The sequence below is a fragment of the Mastigoproctus giganteus genome, chromosome 2 (assembly GCF_048544385.1).
Source record: "Mastigoproctus giganteus isolate SK-2022 chromosome 2, ASM4854438v1, whole genome shotgun sequence".
Taxonomy (NCBI): Eukaryota; Metazoa; Arthropoda; class Arachnida; order Uropygi; family Thelyphonidae; genus Mastigoproctus; species Mastigoproctus giganteus.
In genome coordinates, this window is record NC_143576.1 from 244,399,445 (window position 1) to 244,411,907 (window position 12,463).

The 12,463-nt window shown below is 40.2% G+C and overlaps 1 protein-coding gene across 7 annotated transcripts in view; it reads right to left on the reverse strand.

Annotated features, from left to right (window-relative positions):
• LOC150090338 (forkhead box protein P4-like) overlaps positions 1-12,463 on the reverse strand; it is a 482,373-nt gene that overhangs the window by 193,886 nt on the left and 276,024 nt on the right. The gene's annotated exons all lie outside the window — the stretch shown is intronic.

Consider the following 12,463-nt stretch of genomic DNA (forward strand, 5'->3'; position numbering starts at 1 on the left):
ATCTAGCATATCGACCACAGAACAGGCGAAATTTACAGACATTATGTACGGCCCAATATGGCTTACGTTGCTGATGCGCCTAAACCCTTACAACTATACACAACTATGTCCTATCCTGTTTTACTGGACAAAGAACACGAGTTTCTGAGGTGGGGGATAACTTTGCTATCCACTCCTAAAACCAATTAACTCAACCACGTAGTGAAAATAGTCCATAAAAGTTCCTCGCGTCACTGACGGGATTCGAACCAGGGACGTTACCACCCAGTGTGGGGATTATAATCACTATGTAAGAGAAAAGTCCCGAGTTCGAGTCCCGTCGATGGTGGAAGGAATAATTTTTATGGCCCTTTTTCACAACGGAGCTGGGAGATGGTCTCAGGCGAGGGTGGCATGGATTTTTCTCCCGGAAACTCAGGTTTTTTATCCATCAAACAGAAAATCGTCCTCGGAACAGGCAATTTAAAAACAGTATACACGAGCAATATGGCTTTAGTCGCTGATGCTCCTAAAATCCCATTTCAACAACAAGATCCTCGAAAATCTTATAGTATTCGTTTCTAAAGACAAACACAAAATGAAAGAACTCTGGCAGCGAAGGTAGCAACTTCGGAATTACGCAACAATCACCATCCTTTCCACACCAGTGGAGAGGATGGTGATTGTTGATGGTGATTTTAACCACTCCACTACCAAAGCGAACAGTCTAACAGATTGGAATATTTCTTCAACAGCGTAGTAAGATTAAAAAAAAAGAAAAGGCAATTAACTTTGAACTCAGCAAATATCGGGTTCAAATTCACATCTTTAGCATTTAACTACTTAGAAATCTGATCAAGACATATTCGAAGATGGATATAATTGGCTCCTCTCCCGTAATGATTATCAAATTTTTAAATTCCCTAAACAGCACTTTTTACGCTTAATAAAGAAAATTGAAGAAACTTCCCTACCATGCAGAGTTTTCTGCATTGAGTTGGTCTCATCGAAGGGTTTCGCGGTTTTTTTCCTCGAAAAAAGTGGAGTTTTTCATCCTGGAAGACAACTGTTTGTTTTTATTGTTAATGTTTTCTTTCTGTGCCAAAGGTTGTGACTATGAGACATTAATATGTTAAAGGATACGGAAACTGGAAAAGCACGAAGTAATCCGATTTTGACCAAATCGGCATTTTGGGTCCTGTTTGTCTCCCACTCCAACTCATCTCGCGAACAGCTTCAGTAGTATTGTGCACAAGTCGAGTGGAGGCTGGAGCGGCGTTCAGTTGTTTAGGCCTGACGTAGCCGAGTGGTCAGGAGCGAGAGTACATAGCACGCGTTCCTTGAGTAGACCGGGGTTCAAGCCCTTGACTACTAAATACGATAAATATTTGTATTGACGATTTATTATAAACTCTACTGACTTGGTTGTCGTGCCGGAGTATAAACAGAAAATTTAAAATTTAGTATTTAGCAATGAGATCCATTTCTGCCTCGGCGCGAGTGATGGACCTGGAGGTGAGAGAGAAAGAGAAGAGCAGACTATATAAAGGAGAGATGCACACTGCAAACTCTCAGTGATGGAGAAGCTATCAGGTATGACGTGAAAACAACCGTGGGGGCAGTATGCTAGCTCATTATTACATGGGACTGTCATAAACGTAGTAGCCATCCCATTTTTGGCGAATATGGATAATGCAATGTTCCAACAGATAACGATCATCCACCTAACGCCAACTTTACCAGACTGGCTCATCATGACATCCTCCCATTCACACACGTTTCAGTCGAACGTGTTTGGAACATGTGTACGTCAGCGTATTGTGTCTGTATTTTTCGTTACTCCGTTGTCCATTTGCCTGTCTGCTTGACGAAAAAACCCATGGTTTCACCTCCCAAATTCTCGGGAGGAAAAACCATGCAATCCCCACCTGAGACCGATTAACTTAGCCGCGTTGTGCATAAAACCCATAAAAATTCCTTGCGTCATCGAGCGGATTCGAACTCGGGCCTTTTCTACTGTGCTACTTGAGAGGACGTCCGGGACATGACTGGGAGGAGTTCGATCTCAAATTAGATGCCTGCACGTTCGATCTCTCAACTGAGAGCTCAAACGGAACAGGCTTGGAACAGGCTTTCATCCATTTTGCTGGATGAAAAACAATGCAACTTTCATCCCGGATCGATTAACTTTACCGCTGCCTTAAATATAGCCGATAAAGATTTCTCCCACCTTGATGAAATTTGAACCTAGACTTGCCACACAGCATGGAAGGCCAGATATCATATTTTAATTGCCCAAAGCAGCTAAGGCCTTAGCTGCTTTGGGCAATTAAATTAAAATCCAAACTACCATACCTAAATTTCTAAAATATCCATAATCCATTTAGAATTTGCCCTATTCCAAGTATTTAACATCCAAAGTCGAAATTAATTTAGCCGAAATAAATTTTCCAAAAAAAAAAAAAGTTATCTTCCAATGTACCATTCATTCGATCTCAATAATTTTAATCCAATTGGAATATTAAATTAACTACCTGTGGGGAGCTAATCTTTTACATATTGGTCTATATAATTCTCAGCGATAGTTATTCCAATAAAAAACACGAAAGAGAAGACAAGAAAAAGGAGGAAAAAAACTTTATTCTTCTTTTTTTATCACTTTAATTGGGAGAATTGTATCAACAGATGGGGTGTAATGTTGGACAATGCCACACCGGAACAAATGAATCAATTTTCAGATTATCCAACACACGCATTAGATACAATAAAAACGACCCATCATCCCCCAGGGTTTCTCTCTTTTTTTAATTTTTTGTGCAAATTAAAGCATGCATTCATTGCGTGAAGTGGAATAAATAGATAAAACCTATTCTCATGAATTTGACATTTTTCATTTTGTTGGGAGCATCAAAGACATTCGTGAACACACAGATACGAATGCTGTTGTTGTGCCAGAGCACAGTGACGTAAAATACCAGCAATCAGTTATTTCCAGTATAAATAAAAAAAGTAAATGATTAAAGGAAACCTTTCTCCTTGGGACAGCTATTTAAAATTAATTTTTTTTATTCTTCATCAATAGACATTGGATAATTCGCATTGTCAATTATCGTTCTGAACTCGATATGCTGAATCCAAGCCAAACTGTTTTGTGCGTCTAATAATGCGTGACCTTTTGAGGTAAAAAAAAATTAATAAATATGAAATTGGAAAAAAAAACTGTCAACACAGCTGTCAATTATGGCTATTTCTTTTTTTTTATAAAAATTTTGTAAGCAAACACCACTCCTACAGCATCGATAGTTAGATGTATTCATTTGGGGTTTAGTGAATTGAATGGTATCTGCTCTCAGAGATGGTCCTCCGCTGATCACACTTCCTACAGTATGAAATAAAAAAAATCGCGAAACAGGAGCTCAATAAGGTTGTTAATTAAATCAACTCTTGTGGCCCGCTGAGTTTTCTACCTACACTGTGCTGCCACTTTATTTGGTACACCTACCTAGTAGCGCGTTGAGCCTCCTTTAGCCTTCAAAACAGCCTCAATTCGTCAAGGCATGGATTGAATAAGATGCTGAAAACGTTGTGCGGGAATGGAGCACCATGCAGACATGAGTGTGTCACGCAGTTCCTTGAGATTCGACGGAGGTGTAGGCCTGCAGCGAACAGCCCTTTCCAGCTCATCCCAAAGGTGTTCAATAGGATTGAGATCCGCGGACTGAGCGGGCCACTGCAGCAAAGAAAAGTCATTGTCATATTCCTGGAACAATTCTATAGTGATTCGGGCTTTGTGCACTGGTGCATTATTCTGCTGGAAGTAACCATCTGACAGAGGATAAACTGTCAACATGAACGGATGCACTTGGTCAGCAACGATGTTTAAGTACGATGTGGCATTCAGACGTGAATCTATGGGTATCAATGGGCCCAACGCGTGCCAAGAAAAAATTCCCCGCACCATAACACTGCCCCCACCACCTTGCACAGTAGTCGTCAGACATGACGGGTCCATGGATTCCTGTTGTTTTCACCAAATTCTGTGCCTTGCATCAACATGATGCACCAGGAACTTCGACTTGTCAGATCAAGAACTGTTTTCCAATCCTCGATAGTCCAGTGCTGGTGTTGCTGTACCTACAGGAGGTTCTCTTGTTCTTCATTGATAACAAAGGTACGCGATGTGGCCGTCGGCTGTTGTAGCCCATTCGCAACAAAGGGCGACTAGTGGTCCGTTGCGATATTTTGTTCTGCGCACTGTCTGTTTGCTTGCACAATTCTAGCCATCCTCCTCTGATCTCTCTCATCAACAAGCGATTTTCTTCCACAGGAGTGCCGTTGAGAGGATGTTTTCTGTTCGTTGCACCATTCTCGATACACCCTTGAAACTGTGGTGTGTGAAAAGTTCAGAACTGCCGTTTCAGAGATGCTTTGTCCAGCACGTCTTGCACATACTACCATGTCATATTCGAAGTCCGTTAGATCACTCCTTTTCCCCATTCTTGCTACAGTTTATACGCTTAACTGATACTACAAAGGTTGTTGTGCTGCATTTATATCCACAACTGTGGTTATGTGACTTGCAACTTTGTGGGACAAACCATTTGTGTGCACAGTAGGGGTCTACCTAATAAAGTGGCAGCACAATGTATATTCTTATTATACGTGGAAACATATAAGGTAAGATATATTATTCTATCTTATTTAATGTATTAGACGTCTGATAAGGAGACACAATCTCCCCAAAACAATTTTCTGCCTGTTTAGAAGAAATTCTTTTCAAGCTAAATTAGGATAATAAAGGACTCAAGAGAACTGGAGATTACCTGCATCACTTACGATTTGCAGATGAATATCAAGAAAACAGAGGCTACATTCACCAAATTTATCAGACCAAGGAAAGTCATGGCCGATGGACAAGGACTAGAAGTGGAAAGGTATGATTATCTTGGACAAGAAATTTCAACAGATGGAACATCATGATGGATATTGAACGGTGCATAAAATTTGGATGCCAGGCATTTGGAAAGCTTAAAATTCCCACTCTATCTGAACTCAAACGAAAAGTTTTTGATCAATGTGTCCTTCCTGTCGTAACATATGGTTGTGAAACATGGGCATTGAATGCCAAAGTTTACGAGGACTGAGGGTAATACAGGGAAGTATGGAGTGCAGAATTTTGAATATAACCAAAAGCGACCGAAAACATGTGCATGGATTCGTCAACAAACCAAGGTCTGTAACATCATTGAAAGAACAAAATGCTTAAAATAGAAAAAGGGCAGGGCACATATCAAGAAGAACTGACGATAGATGGATCAAACGAATTTTGGAATGGATACCGCTTGACTCTAAAAGCCCAAGAAAAAGACCAAAGTTGAGGTGGATCGATGAAATTGTGAAATTTGCTTTTGTGGAATGGCAACAAAAAAACCTAATATATAAGATATATTATTTATAAAACAAAATTCTCTAAGGATGACAGAGGTTAATTTGTAAAAGAATAGTAGATGACGGAAATAAGGTATATGAAGTCTATAAATTATGGACATTATGATCATTTGCTTGCTTTTGCTGGATGAAAACACAGATTCCAGGAAGAAAAACAAAACCATGGAAATCTATTCGAGGGCAATTAATTCAATGGGAAAGAAAACCAACAAAAAGGTCCTCCCTTATTGAAAAAAATCCATTTTCTTAAATGTATACGTATTTAGTCAACTGAAATTGCATATCTATAAAGTTCCCTTAATTAAGGCTACAAATCAAACTCAAGTTGAGAAAAAAGTTAGCGTTAATCCAATCTAACACCATAAACAAAACTTGTTTTTGTATAAAACAAAGCTAAATAATGCACTGTGGCAGCGGAGTCCCTCAGTTTTGTCCCTAATCCAACCTTTCCCGTTGTCTTTCAATTCGTTATGGAGATGGAACAGGTGTTGGGCACATTTGGTGTTAGAGCAATCCACACGATTTCCCTTAATGACGCGCATAATCAGGTGACACCAACGCCCACGTGTTTTCGAGGTTACATTCAGTGACTTCGCGCAAAGGTGGCATTTTCGAGGTGCACGTGTGAGGCAGGTAATGAGTATGCTAATAAATATTGATGCAGTTACCTAACTGGTAATTAACTGGCTGAGCGTTCCGACGTCACGAAGGAGCCACTGAAACGCTTTTAAGTGCACGAGACTTAGCAGCGGTCGAAGGGTTGACAGAAGGGAGCAAAGATGACGAAGAATACAATAACACTGAGTCGTAAGAGGAGTTATTTTTTTGTTGTTTTTTTTTTGTTTTTTTAAAGGGATGAGAGAAGAGGAACAACATCTTTGCAGAATGTCATTGGTTCAAACTCCATTTCTACATTTTCAGATAGTAAAAGTAAACTGGATCAATTAAAATACTCTTACATTTTTAAAGGAATACTACAAATTTCTGAATAAAATATGGTTAGATATTAAAACTAATAAAAGAAAAGGCTCTCGGAGAATCCTAAGAGATTGCAAATCAATCAGACATTTATTACATACAATTAAAACTAATAGAAAAACCGGAATCTTAAATACCTAATTTTTTAGACTCATAATTTTAAGAAATCTACCAAGAAACAGCTTAATTTTAAATAAAAGGAAAAAAAAGAAAAAAGCGTCCATCACTGCAAACAAGAATGACCTTCGGTATGACCTTGACAGCACTCACCGGAGCAGTTGAACAACTTTCTTCGGCCAATTGCCCACTTGATGTAGGTATATCTTCAGCCGGGGAGGTCTGCTCCGACTTATAGCGTTTCGTACAGTGGGCATCTGGGAACGCACTACGACCTCCGACAGACACGGCACCAACGCACACGCCAAGAGGTAGAAAATTTTTAGATACAGAACCTAACTGTCCAGATAGAGGGATAAAACGAGCGAGAAAGAGAGAGAGAGAGAGCGAACGAGAGAGAGAGAGAGTCTCCTCTAACAGCACACAGTCTTCTGTCACCCCTGGAGTTCGTCGCTTTGTTTACTCTGATGCTGAGTAACAAACTGAACGCATTCGAACGGGCGGTAACCATGGTAACTAATGGAGTGCCCAATCAAGTTTGTATTTATTCTTACATAATACACAATCACGGAGCCCCCCCGTTATGGATTATGCAAGCACAGACCTAAGCATCGAGACGCTGCCTCAATATTTACTCTGGCCAGAGCAAACCGGAGCCCGAGCCGAGAAACAAACAGAGCGCCTCTTCTCCAGTTGCACGTTCTGGCGCGCGCAGCGCGGCCTCCCCTACTCTTGTTACACCGTAATTCACTCGCCGTGCAAGGCAAACAGGCGACCGCGTGAAATGCGAGATGCTGCCAGCTGTGTCAGCCTCCCAACGTCTGTCACACTTATCGTCCCCCCAATTGTTCCCCTCCCCTCATTCGCTTCTCCTTTCTCTCCACCCTGGTCTTCCTCGACTGCCCGACTTTTCCGGATCCCTTAGCAACACGCCGACTGCACACATTACGCATATGCAGGACGTGTTGTTAAATTCAAGGGTTCACCCACGGAAGACTTTAGTTCACGACCCCCCCCCCCCTTTTTATTCAGCAAAAGATATCTCTAACCAACATGAAAAGACTTTACACCCTGCTTCAACTCTCCCTGCTTCTCTCTTTTTTTTTTTTTTATTATCATCGTCATACTGTATTCCAGAGTTAAGACAGAGGCATGACATTTTGTCACTGGAACAGAAGAAACCACGTAGTCATACTGTTCACTGCTAAGGCATCAGCGACTTAGTCCATAATATGGTCTATGGTATTGGTATTTATTATTATAATGGATAAATGATGCAGGAACTGGGCTTTTTCTGCAGCTTCCAAAAATAAAAAGTGCCACCCTCTACCACTGTGGCAGGCAATTCATCACAATGATCTGCAATATGCTGCCCAAAAGTAAACTCCATGACAGCCTTCTATTACACCCCAAATTGCACCTGCGCTCACTGGTTCTTCTTTCTTCTACCAGTGAAAATATACCTTCATAGTTGGTCAATTCATTGATCTCCTTCAGGGTTGTTGTTGTTGAGTTTTAGGAGCATCGGCGACTAAGGACATGTTGCTTTCTGGACGAAAAACTCAAGTTTCCTGGAGAAAACACCAAGTTACCCTCACTCAGCCATGTTGTGAAAAAGACCCATAAAAATTCCTCCTGACATAGACGGGATTCGAACTCAGGTCTTTTCCACGCGATGTGGGGAGGATGGCGATCTTAACAACTGTGTTATCCACGAGGGCTCTCCGTCAGGGACTTATACACCTATATCAGCAGCCTCAATATGTGTAGTTGCCATGCTTTGCAGACCGTATCTTCTAAATATGGACATCGATTAGCATCCCTCACCAATATGGTTTCTATTCTTTGAATCCAGTCCAAAATCATGATGTCTTTCTTCAGATTTAGCCTCTAATACCCGAGCACAATATTTTCGTCCTGAACCATTTTTAATTCCGCTCCCCCTAGCTTATAAGCAACTCTTGGATTTCCGTTTCTTAGATGCAAAACCTTACATTAAAAAAAAAAAAACTTACGTTAACCAACCTTCCTACCTTTAAATCATCAGAAAACAATAACAATGTTCCCTCATCAATGTCATTAAAGTAAATTAGAAATGGAAGTGTCCGCAATTCTGATCCCTGAGGGACTCCGCTTGTTACACTGGTCCATCTTAAGTCCATTTGTAACTATTCTCTGTTTCCTACCTTTTAACCAGCCCTCCATCCAAAGAAAGACCTTGTGATTAATCCCAATTTTCTCCAGTTTATATCATAGCCTTTCATGGGGAAAAACATGTCTTTAAAGATGAGCGTTTTTTTCCCCCTCCGTCTTTAAAGATGGAGGGGGGGGGGGGAAAAGGACATTCTTCACTTCTTGGAAGATATTTGGTGAACTAGATCTTTACCGCTTGCTGCCCGCCACGTTTTGTAGTTTTTAAGCTGAAATATATAAATAAAAATGTAAACAGAGGACACCACAGCGTCCAGGACTGACAATCATTGGAAGAGGAACTTTGGTGGTAGGGCAGAAACCTCTTCTGTAATTTAGATCCAAGGAGAGGAGGATTATTTTCATTATTAACCTGAACTAGAGAGTATTTTTCACCAACTCCATTTCATAAATTTTCGGAATTTTTAAGAATCATCTGTGATAACTGATGGATTTTCAGAGAGTGGATTGATTTTAAAACCGTGGGCAATCATTTCGTTATTTTTCTCTTCGTAAACGCGTCCTTGTCTAAATATCTATGTCACAAATTGGTCCAATGGTACTCCACATGAAGGTAGCGTTTTGTAATTAGTAAAAATTAGCTAAGTATACTGGAACACTCCAATTAAAACTCTAATACTAAATACAAACCTATTAGAACAGATAATTTCAAACAACCTGATGATTCTACAACCATTAAAGGCTTTGACAATGAATTCTGACTTTTTGGGACCCGATATCTTTAAAGTGCTTCATAATACTCTTAAAGGTTTCAAGATTCGCTTCGCGAATATTGGAGGGAAAGAGAGTAGTGAAGAGATTACTACGAGTGAGAATATTATTAAGATCATTCGTATCTGTCAAAACGAAAGTGCCGAGGGATTAGGCAACGGGAAGTCCAATTAACTAGTAATTCTGTCATTATGGACTTAGTCCAAAAGAATTCAACCCAATACCCAGAATAATACAGATACGAGACAGCTTTCAGTTTTACCAAGGTTCTTAAGGTTATTGTGCTGAATACTTGGAGTCTAGCACAACTGACTTCTTTCTTAATTAATTGAAAGGTAAGGTTTGGCCGTGGCATAAGGCAGTGGAGTCCTGATCTATATTTAGGTGACAAGGTTGAAACTCTGAAAGTTCTGATGCTCAGTGTACTCGAAAAGTTAGGAACACAGAGATCTTAGGCAATGGCTACGAAAGAACATCATTTCGGGTTTTCTGTTTTAGGGGAACCTTAGGGAGCGACTGATTTCCCTTTTCTGGTCATGTTTCTAGGGGAGGTTTGGGAAGATTACAAATATATGTATCTTCAATTTTACGATTCATATATGCGCTGCCATTATGGAACTAGGGTCAAAAAGTTCTAGACGTATTGAAATAGCCATCAAAGAATTGTTGTTGGGTTTTAGGAGCATCGACGAATAAGGCCATGTTGCTCCGTGTATATTGTCTGGAAATAGTGTGTTCTGTGGTCGATTTTCTGTTTGCTGAACGAAAAACCCGAGTTTCCGGGAAAAGATACCATGCTACCCTCGCCTGAGACTGACTAACTCAACCACGTTGTGAAAAAGGCCCATAAATATTCCTCGCGTCATCGATGGGATTCGAACTCAGGTCTTTTCCATCCGGTGTGGGGAGGATGGCGATCTTACCAACTATGCTCAAAGAACAGTGACTGCACGTATGTGCATGTTTGCACTTGTAGGGGTATTGAACCTTATTTCTGAGCATGGGCGCTAGATCTGTTTTTAGAGATTGCACAGTTCGATCCGTGTGCGCTGTATGTCGAAGTGAGTTTTTGCACTGATGTGCCAGAATATTGCAATGTAAGCAAGACAAACATCAAGTTTCTAAGAATCATTTCCTCCACAATGAAGGGGGGGGGGTTATGGAAGTCTACGTCTCGAACTAGAGACTACGAATCTTCTCCCCTGTGGGTATCAGAGTGCGTATAAGCACTGTCCTCCCCACACCGGGCGGAAAAAGACCGGGTTCGAATCCCGTTAATGGTGCGAGGAACTTATGAGCTTTTCTCACAACGTGGTTGAGTTAGTCGGTCTCAGGCAAGGGTGGAAAATAACAATTTCAGAATTTTTTGATGTCTTTTTGTAATAACCAGAATCCTCCCTAACAGAATCCTCGCCAACCAGAATCCTCCCTTTGGACAGAAGGAATTTATAATGGCCTCTCCAATGGGGTCTAAGTTAGTCCATCCCAGGATAAAGGAGTAGAATTTCACCTATAATATCCATAGACAGTCTGGGATCTATGTAATCTGTAGGAGAGGATCGCATGGGAGGAGTTGGAGGAGTAGTATAAGTATTTCGAAGGGTGACGTGCATTTAAAACTAAATAGATGTATATACTTTTGAAAGAAATATATAAGGAAAGGCCAGTATCTTAACTTTATTTTGTTATGCATTTTGTATTTTAAAAAAAACCCACAGTATAACTGTTCAAATAAAATAAATCAAAAAAATATATATACGAGTATAAAAAAAAAAAAAAAACTACTATCTGCTAATAAAAATCGCCAATTTGTTTTTGGGACTACCATTTCGAGCTCAGAAGAAAGGAATTTGACAATTAGCATGGAGAAATGAGGTGAGCTTAGAGACAAATAAGATATTGGAACCTTTGAACTCCATGCCCAGTGGAAAAGAGTTGCTGATACAGGCAGAGTGGAAAATGAACTTAATAACTCATCCCTGCAACACACCGAACGCGGAAAGACACTTATATTAGAGATAACGTGAAATGTAGCTTGCAAAGTCTTGACTCATCGCAAATTGGCTAGCGGTATCTTAAGGGAAGCGGGAGGGGAGGTATTTAACTTCAGGCGTTGACTACGTTGTTAATGAACTATTATCGAGGTAGGGAGAACCGAAGTATTTATTGCAGTTTCATCAGGATATCCAACAAGTCAGAACGAGCTGAAAAGTGGCAGGATGGGAAGGGAGGGAGGGAGGAAGGGAAAGAGAGAGGGAGTAAGTATTTGAAGTTGTAGTTCACACGACTATATTTCAAATAGCTGATGTTGATTACCATTGAAGATGAGGTGAAGATTTTCATTTTTTCATAATAAAAGGTTTAGGATGGAGAAATGAGGAATGTTTCATAAATCCCCCTTAGTAAATGGACATATTTTCTCTTGCAGAGAATACGCACGCATCAGAAACAAGTGAAGTTTATCCTCATAAGAGAAAGAGGTGTCTTACATAATGATGCGACATCATTATCGGCCATTTTCAATCCACTGCAGGATGAAGGCCTCTCCAGAAACTTTTCAATTCCAGTTCAAGAATTATACAGAATATTTTATTCAAATATTGTTAAAGGTCAATGAAATAGCACATAAATATAAATAAAACTTCAGATGGTGTTGTTTAGAATCAATGTCGCACGTAGATGAGCTTAGGAAATTTAAAACTGGACAGGTGATCGAATGCCACAGGGTAGGAGTTAGCAACGGATTTTGGAGCCTCTCAGCATTCCAAATACCTCGGTTTTGAACGTTTTAAGCAAGCGAAGCTACTGGGCATGCCAAAGATGAACATCGGTCAGGGAGACTACGTATTTCAACAAGAGATCCCCACACAGTTGATCATGTTGTCTGGAAAAATAACGTCCAAAACTGTCAAAGCATCGCTCAAGACTTATAAGAGAATGATCAAAAAAGATTGAGACTAATTTCATTACACAAAAGGTCCAAGAGAAATTTGCAGTATTCAGATTCATCACATTTAGA